The sequence below is a fragment of the Polypterus senegalus genome, chromosome 4 (assembly GCF_016835505.1).
Source record: "Polypterus senegalus isolate Bchr_013 chromosome 4, ASM1683550v1, whole genome shotgun sequence".
Taxonomy (NCBI): Eukaryota; Metazoa; Chordata; class Cladistia; order Polypteriformes; family Polypteridae; genus Polypterus; species Polypterus senegalus.
Genome location: NC_053157.1, coordinates 71,484,315 through 71,494,292, shown reverse-complemented (window position 1 = coordinate 71,494,292; position 9,978 = coordinate 71,484,315).

Sequence of the window (9,978 nt, the reverse complement as noted above, 5' to 3'; positions counted from 1 at the left end):
CAGTGCTGCTGTGATAGGCTCCTTACATATGTGAACCTAAATTGGATTAAGAATGTTCTGTTATGTAATACATTGTATCAAAAAAAGTAAATAATGAAAGACTACGCAGCTGTTTAAACTGATTATATTTTGATTGCCTAATTAGCCTTGAAGCACTTATACCACTGCAAGGCACACATCTTCCAGAAAAGTGAGTAATGATGTTTTTGGCCCGGTCTTGACATTACCATTTTTATTACTAAATAATTCACCCACTAAAATCCAAGCATTCCCTAGTGTATTACACAACAGTACTGCTCTTTGGTGCATCAACATGAGGTTAACCTATACTTATAAATCATTCATATATATTCTAACACAATAGCAATCTAAGGCTTGTTGTTTCTTCTGTGCCTAAAGGTGCAAATTCCAACATTCAAAAATCACTCGCAGGGAAATATGGTTCTTTCAAAACAATTTTATCAAGCCCAGGCATACACAGCTCATACCAAAATATTAACACAATGTGGATTTCAAGATAATATTAATACTTTCTTTGTACCAAAAAAGTGTATTGGGGAAATACCGTGTAGGTTTCTGATCCGAACTGCAAACTAAACAAACCTGTCACCTTTGTTTAATTAACAAATTAACAAATAAAGGGGATCCTTTTGTTTTTTGTCAAAGTTATGAAGACATGAGCTTTCCAAACATATGGCTGATTAATTTTACATTAAAATAGCTTCCTGACATACATATATGGTCATATTTGAGCAAATCTGCATCACTAATAACACAGAGTAAGTTAAATCAGGAAAAGATTCAGAATCAAACTCAAAAGGTTACAAACCAGAACAGAAAAATAAATGAATGAACAAAACTGAGAAAAAAACTAACTCATGTCAATACATCATGTAAACACAGCTGTAACTACATTTTTTTCCAGCATCTCATAATCAAGCAGCTACTGAGTTGCCAAGGTAGGATCTGGCATGAGTCACATATGTAACAAAAAAATTCCTCTGTCTAATAAAGTTTGTTTTAAAAAAGATTAGTGAAAATTTAAAAAAGAAAAAAAAAAAAATCTGAAAATAATTCACACACAGAAGAAGAGGCAAAAAGGTAAAAGGGTTTCTTCTCTGTTTCATTACAATCTTAGTTTTCCCTTGTTAAACTGCAGTTACTTTCTATACTTAAAGGTTGAGCTACTTCTCTATGGTAAACTTATGTAGGCTTCACTTCAGTACATTCTGTATGTATGGTTTGAAACTCTTTGCCCTACATGACGTACCAACTGAAAGGTACATCATAAACTGAACTAGTCTATAGTCAGAATGACAAGAAATAATTACAGATGATAAATTGGCCATAGAGTAAAATTGGTGTGTGTGTTTGTATCCTCGTCCTGCAATAGACTGGAACCCTGTCCAGGGTTTGTTCCTGCCTTGTGCCCTGTGCTAGCTGGGATAGGTTCCAGCCAGACCCCCTTGGCCCTGTTCAGGATTAAGCAAAATAGAAAATTACTGTCATTTACAATTTAGCTTGTAAGGGTTATAGTAGAACCTCCAATTGGATATGAAATAATATATGGGCAAATATTTTGTTATAACTAAGAAAACAGTTCTGTCAATTTAACATAATCTAACTAACTAACAAATGGCACTCACAACAGCATTTCTGTTTTTGAAAAGATCTATGACTTCAATTATGAGATATGATTTAATATCATAGGTTAGTGAAGGACTCCAGAAGGAAGAAAAGCAAACCATAAAATAAAGAGGAGACATGTTTGGAAAAGAACAAAGTGACAGTTCACTCAGTTTTAGGAGGAAATATTTATTGAAAAACACAAAGTAGTCCAGGAGTATTAAGGTCAATGGCATATAACGCTAATCTCTGGAGACTTTAACCATGTAACGCTGGACAAAACATTACCTGCTTTTTCCCAGTATGTGGATTGTAACACCCTGGGAAATAGGACTATTAACCTACTGTATGCAAAAATTAAAGAAAGAATACAGCGCCACCCTGCTACCTATGCTTGGGAAAGCAGATCATAACCTGGTTCTACTTCAACCTCACTACAAACCAAGAGTGAGGGCGCTACCTAGAACCACACGATCATTCAGGAAGTGGTCCCCTGAGGCAGAGCAGGCCCTTGAGACTACTTTGGAATTACAGACTGGGATATACTGCAGGGGTCACATAGTGAGAACATTGAAGAGGCTGTTGAATGCACAACTGATTACATCAACTTCTGTATGGATATTGTAGTTCCAGTAAGAACAGTACGCTGCTATGCTAACAACAAGCCATGGATTATAAGTGACATCAAGGGCCTTTTGAACCAGAAGAAAAGGGTTTTTAAAGGCGGTCAGGATGAGCTCAAGCGCGTACAGAAGGAACTCCGAGTCCAGCTCAGGGTGGCGAAGGAGCAGTACAGGAGAAAGCTGGAGCAGAAGTTGCAGCATAACAGCATGAAGGAATTGTGGGATGGGATGAAGATCATCACTGGCTGCAGCTCAAAGTGGGGTGCCACCATCGAGAGAGACGTGGAGAGAGCAAACCAAATGAACAACTTCTTTAACAGGTTTGACGACCCTAACCCACTTTCACCTCGGAGTACTGCATCCTCCAACCATCCTTCTGCTGATACCAGCATAGGTGAGACATCCCCACCCACAATTACAGCAGCACTGGTGAGCAGAGAGCTGAGGAGACTTCGTGCCAACAAAGCAGCGGGTCCAGATGGAGTATCCCCACACCTGCTTAAGGCCTGTGCGTTGGAACTGGGGAGTCCTCTACAGCACATCTTCAACTTGAGCCTGGAACAGGGGAGAGTCCCGATGCTTTGAAAAACATCTTATATCACCCCAGTCCCAAAGGTATCACGTCCTAGTGAGCTGAATGACTTCCTGTTGCTCTGACGTCACATGTGATGAAGACCATGGAGCGGCTGCTGTTTCACCACATGAGGCCACAGGTCCGCCACGCCCTCGACCCTCTGCAGTTCGCATACCAGGAGAAGGTGGGAGTGGAGGATGCCATCATCTATATGCTACACTGATCCCTCTCCCATTTGGACAGAGGCAGTGGTCCTGTAATAATTATGTTTTTGGACTTCTCTAGCGCCTTCAACACCATCCAACCTCTGCTCCTTAGGAACAAGCTGACTGAGATGGGAGTAGATTCACACCTGGTGGGCATGGATCGTGGATTATCTTACAGACAGACCTCAGTATGTGTGTCTTGGGAACTGCAGGTCTGACATTGTGGTCAGCAACACAGGAGTGCAGCAGGGGACTGTACTTTCTTCAGTCCTGTTCAGTCTATATACATCAGACTTCCAATACGATTCGGAGTCCTGCCATGTTCAAAAGTTCGCTGACGACACTGCTATTGTGGACTGCATCAGGAGTGGGCAGGAGGAGGAGTACAGGAAGCTAATCAAAGACTTTGTTAAATGGTGTGACTCAAACCACTAACACCAGCAAGACCAAGGAACTGGTGGTGGATTTTAGAAGGCCCAGGCCTCTCATGGACCCCGTGATCATCAGAGGAGACTGTGTGCAGAGGGTACAGACCTATAAATACCTGGGAGTGCAGCTGGATGACAAATTGAACTGGTCTGCCAATACTGATGCTCTGTGTAAGAAAGGTCAGAGCCGACTATACTTCCTTAGTAGGTTGGCATCCTTCAACATCTGCAATAAGATGTTGCAGATGTTCTACCAGGTGGTTGTGGCGAGTGCCCAGCTTCTACACGGTGGTGTGCTGGGGAGGCAGCATAAAGAAGAAGGACGTCTCACGCCTGGACAAACTTGTTAGGAAGGCAGGCTCTATTATAGGAATAAAGCTGGACAGTTTAACATCTGTGGCAGAGCAACTGGCACTAAGCAAACTCCTGTCAATCATGAAGAATCCACTGCTTCCACTGAACTGAAATTTATTCAAAGTTATTGTCTGCTTTTACATGGATTTTTTTTTTTTTGTATCATTATACTGCTATTGGATTATGTGAATTTCCCCTTGGGATTAATAAAGTATCTATCTATCTATCTATCTATCTATCTATCTATCTATCTATCTATCTATCTATCTATCTATCTATCTATCTATCTATCTATCTATCTATCTATCTATCTATCTATCTATCAAAAATACTGCAATATTCTTCCTAGTAGCAAACAATGGATGTAAACCAAAGATATTCTGAACAGAAAAAGGAATTAAAGTTAAAAAAACAAGAAGTAAAACTCAAATATTAAACTTCTAAATTGTAAAAACACTTTGATATTCTGACCAAAACAGGAATTGCTTAATGACATGTAACTGAAGTAACTAGAGAAGTAGTAACTCAGGGACTATTTATCCCTGCATTTCTGAAGACTGCAGAAGTTACAGGGACTATATAAGATATAATGACCATTCTGAGCCAATGTCCTACTAAACATAAAAAGAAAAAGAGGGATGTTGCAAGGTAAGTGATATGACATTTTAGATGTAGGATGCTTTTTTGAATAATGTGTAATTGGTCCATTCTCCTCATGAGACAGTTGGAGCCCAGGTCCTGTATACTCAAGTCCAGTGGAACAGCCAGGGTTTGTTTACTGTTTATTTTGATTTAATACTTTCACTGTAATCTTTATTCACTTAAGTGTTTGTTTGAATAAATCAGAATATATTACCCTTTTACAGTATTAGCAGGAGTCTAACATTCACCTTTTGGGCACTCATGTTGAGACAGAGAGATCCTTTACACTATGTGGCTCTTGGTTCTGCACAAAACATGAACATCACCAATCTTAATGTTAAGATATAAATCCTCAGACTGGTTTTCTTAATACCTTTACTGTGCATAATACCACATATTTTTATTTAGCAATGCATGCATTTTTACTTTTGGTTGTATATACTATTGTTTTTAATGGAGCGGCACAATTAAGATATTTTGGCTAAATTCTGCATACCTTAAGAAAATGTGACCTAATGACATTCAACCACAGATAAGCCTTCTCATGTATAGCTTTTTATAACCATAAATTACCTTAATTATTATAATTATAGGTTAAAAATGTACATTCGGCATAGCAGGGAATAATGGAAAATCTATTAAAAATAAGCACTAAAGAATGATGCCCAAATCTAAAAATGTTTTTATTCAAATACATTTATTTAATAAGGATAAGACTGCAAATATTACAACAATGGCTACTTCATCTCCTTGAAATGCACTTTATATTTCAAATAAATCAAGTTAAGGAGAGTTTCAGCATGTTTAATTAATTAGGTATAACAATGATAAAGGCCTGCCAGATTAAAAGAAATAAAACACACAAAACAAAATAAGAAACCAAGTTGTTGCTCTTCAAAAGGTCAATTAAATTTTTTAAAGTTTGAATTTAAATAAAACATTAACACATAACCTCTCACATTTCTAATTGTAATATGGTTGATGAGTTAGGATTCCTGCAGTCCAGGGGCCTCATGTATAATGCCGTGCATAAAATTCACACTAAAACATGGCACACAGACAAAAAATAGAAATGTGCATACACACAAAAAAATCCAGATGCATAAATCTGTGAATACGCCAACTTCCATGTTCTTCCGCTATATAAATCCCGGTCAGCAAGAAATGTAACGACTCCTCCCAGAATTACGGCACTTTGAATATGTAAATCAATATAAATAACATCTTAAGTTCATCGTTCTGTGAAAAGACAATGGAAAAAGCACAGGGAGAAAAAAGAATTTCAGCGAATACCAAGTGGAGGCAAAGGAAAACAACCTATCTGTTGGTATAAACAACAAAAGGAAGTTGCTTGAGTGATAGAGTGGCGGAGAAACTCAAAAGTTCAAGTTCAGAAAGTCGCACAGTGCCGAAATAAAAAAGAAGTGGTCAGATATCAAAGTCACCATGAAAAGGTGAGTCATAGCCCACCCTCTGAGTGTCATATGGAAGTGTATTAGGGTACAGAGAAAAGAAAAAAAAATAGGGACACAGTGGAAAGAAAAGGTAGAAATTTCCATTTGAATCACATAGTTTATTTTGTCATTAATGTAGAACATCATAAACTCCATCTTAAAATCGTTTAATTTACTAGTATCTCAAAACCCATTGTAACTAAAGTATCTAGTTAAATGCTTTGTATTCTATGTGTTCTTCTGTGTACTCTATGTGTGTGAATCACTATGTGCTTATTAACACTATCCATTTGCTCCTCTCCATCAGCGTCATTTGTCCTGTAAATGTGCCGATTAAGACAAGCAGCAGGCAGCCTGCTATTCCATCCCCCACCGTTGCAGAGCGTTCACTAAGTTCTCCCAGCTCATATCTTGTTTGATTATCTGGGAGTGAACTGCTGCAGTTTTAGTGTGGAAATAATTGATTGTTATTTGGAACACATGCATTTCATGTGTGTTCCATTTCTACAGTAATCTGTGTAAACACATTGTTAAAACAGAAACCTTTTCATATTTTAGTAATAAATGCTACACAATGTAGGCATAAACTATAGAATGTGTGAAGCCTGAAGTCCAAAGATCAAATAAACACTTTCACAAAAGGTTCAAGGATGCTATAGCAGCTTCCATGGCATAGTGGTAAGATTTGCTGACTTGTAACCAAGGGGCCACTGGTTCGATCCCCGCTGCCTCCTATATTTGCCGTTTTCAGTAGTGAGCTGCTCTTATTGTTAATATTATATAGTACACACATACACTTGGTTTGCATCTGTGACAGATTGTGTACATTTATAGTACTGTACTTGTAAAAGTTACCTTTTTTTTCACTTTTACTCTCTCACTCACAATCACGATACATACTACTAGGGATCTGACGCTGTTAGTTTTTATTTGAAACTGGGAATAACTGTAGACTGTTATCTGGAGGGATAAAAGCTGATGCACAAACACTGGTGAATCTGCCTTCTTCGTATCTCACCGTCACTTTATTTTTTTTTATTTAGTTTTATTGAGTGTTCCTGCTCATGCAGAATTAGTATGCGCCTTATGGTGTATGATGTAAAAAAAAACCCAGAAACGTAGGTATATATGATATTTTGAAGAAATAATTTTATGACCAGAATAGTACCAATCTGAAAACATCATCGCACTAATGTAATATTATTTGAAAATGACCAGCGTCAGATCAGGTGTGAATTTACGCTGACGCTGTTACTTAGGGTGAGATCAGGAAAGGCGGGGGAGGGGGTGTTAAAGCGTGATTGTGATTGAGAGAATAAAACTGAAAAAAGCTAACTTTTACAAGTACCATAAATTTATACCCAATGTCCCATATATTTGTCTGTTTCACCAGAAGGCGTGAGCTTATTCAGTGCTGCAGGATCAACGCACATGTACTGTGCAAGGCATACACGGGGGGCCACTATGAAAAGAAGAGTGTTCATGGCTCATATTGCAGAGGAACTTCGATGTTGCATCTTACTAGAAAAGGCGATGGAAAAAGAAAAGGAGGATACAACATCAACAACCTTCTGTTCCAAGACAGCCGCTTCCCCAGGAAAGAAAACTGAGTCAGTGTCAAGTGCCCGTTCAATGTAATAGAAACCACAGCACAGAGAAAAGCGTGCGCATTGCAACAGGTACACACGTCGTAAATGTAGGAAAGACAGTTCTTGCAGCAGTACTGTTTGCAGCAGTACTGTCTCTATCAAATGTACTAACTCCCAATTCCTGTCCTTCCTTTTCTTCCTCCAAGTAACCAATTGCCACACAATGAGCTCCTTAAAAAATGTCAAGCCATCTGTAAGCTTAGAACGCTGATTCTTCAAAACTTTTAAGGAACATTGAAATATCTTCGTAGTACATGTCCCAGCAAGCATACAGCATGAGGTAGGAACAATCTCTGAACAGGGTGCCAGTTCATTGCTACTGCTATCTATTGTGTCTACATGTTTAATTATTAGCAGTATACATTATTTAAATGAAGTTCAAAATGTATCTGTATAATATAATATATATATACTTTACTGTATTTAATCTTAAAAATGATATCAAGAGCTTCAAGAAGATAGCGCTTAGAAATCTAAATCGACTTAGAAGCCAGTTGTCATCATCTTCTATTGAATTGAATTTCCTTATTGTTATTGTATGGTACAATGGGATTCAATATGCAAATATTCCATTAACCTATTTTCCTATAAAATGGTAAAATAACAACAACAAAAATAATAACAATAATAATATTAAAAACAATGAAAAATATACAATATGAAAGCATAAGTGGCAAGTTTACAGTGAGGTAATTGTACTTATAAGTACAAACAGTTCTACCGGGAGCACTTGATAGACTGATTGAGTGAGTTTATAGCTCTTGGGATGAAACTCTTTTTGAACCACCAGGTCCCTATAGGAAAGGCTCTGAAGCATTTGCCAAATGGGAGAAGTTCAAATAGTCTGTGCCCATGGCTGAGGCAGCATGTGCTAGAAACTGTATCCTGATAATTCTCTCGATCAGCTGCTGTATAGCTGTGATTCTACACTCAGATACAGTGGGTTAAAATACTCTGAGTGGTGCACTGAGAGTAGCAACACAAAAGCAGGTTTGGTATTTGGAATAGTTTGGCCATTCCAGGCACCATTTTATAGTCACAGGTTGATTACAATCAGATGCCTTAAATTAAAAAATGATACGTAGTTAATTTCAGTGTATTTGATAAAGCCACGTCAGGGATGTGAATATAAAACATAAAGGAAAACCACACAGGGACAGTAGCAATGCTTTGACGCTGAGTGCCGCCAGTTTGCAAAACCGAGATGAAAGCTTGCGTATGCAATGGTTTGAGCTTGCTTGAGTATGTGCGTGGCTTTACTCCAAGTTTAGTTTTTATACATCTTGATCTGAGCGTGGAAATGGGTGTACGCAACATTTATGTGTGTATGCACCCTTTATACATGATGCCCCAGCTGTGCAAAAGAATAAAAACTTGTAATATTCCTTAAAAACGTTGCTAATTTCTTCATGCTGGTTTCAGTATTTATCTCAGTAATACCATTCCAAATGTACTTATTGCTGTATCATTATTTTGCTAATTACATTTCTTGTTAGACCTTTCTTCAAGTTCACATTAATAACAGTGAGAGCTGAATAGTAATTGTCAAGTTTCTTAGGTAGTTAGTATATTAAATACTAAAATCCAGCCTTTCAAGAAGACAATGTCATCGATATCTAGCACACTGATCATCAAATCTTGAGATATGTTTGATTAATTTTGTTACCTTTCTGGTTTGTTATTTCAGTTTTGTGAAAAATGTAGGAATTGTTTGCTTTGACCGTTTTTTAGAGACCTTTGAGAAAATATCGACTAGTGTGGATATTTTACTAGTTGTTAGTGGAATCTATGCATTAAGGACAGGTGGGGCATTGTCCTCATCTCCCAACAGATGATGATGCTGTGCAAAAATTAAATAAGTAGTAAACTTGCCTCAATCATGTTAACATTGTTAAAATGTTTTAAGAAACTCAGCTCTTTTTTCACAATCAAATTTGTCTAATTTTTCATGATGCAATTTCTTATTTAAAACAGTATTTGTTGTTGAAGTATGTGACATCTCCTTTGTGCCTGTTTCTAGGCTGCTTTGGCCAGCCCTTCAAGTATTCTTTGTTCATGGCATACCTTTCTACACTTGTGTATACTGAACTATTCAGTTCCACCTTGGGGCTTGAAGGTTAGTGTCTTCAATACAATTTAAAATTTTGCCCATTGAAAAAAAATAGAAATTTATGAATATTCATTTGCATTTCAGCTTTTACTGTGGAGTATTTGATGTTGAGATATTGCTGTGATTGGTGCATTTCAGTTAATATTATATATTTTCCTATAGCATTATGTACAAATTATCTGTTGTGGCAGAAGTGACAGATTGCCTGATCAAACTTTGGAGCGCCAACTGGGTCATTTCGTTTACTATAAGGGACAAATAACCCAAAGTAATGCCTGTCTTGGCAGTGTTGCCCTGAATCCTGGGCCAAAC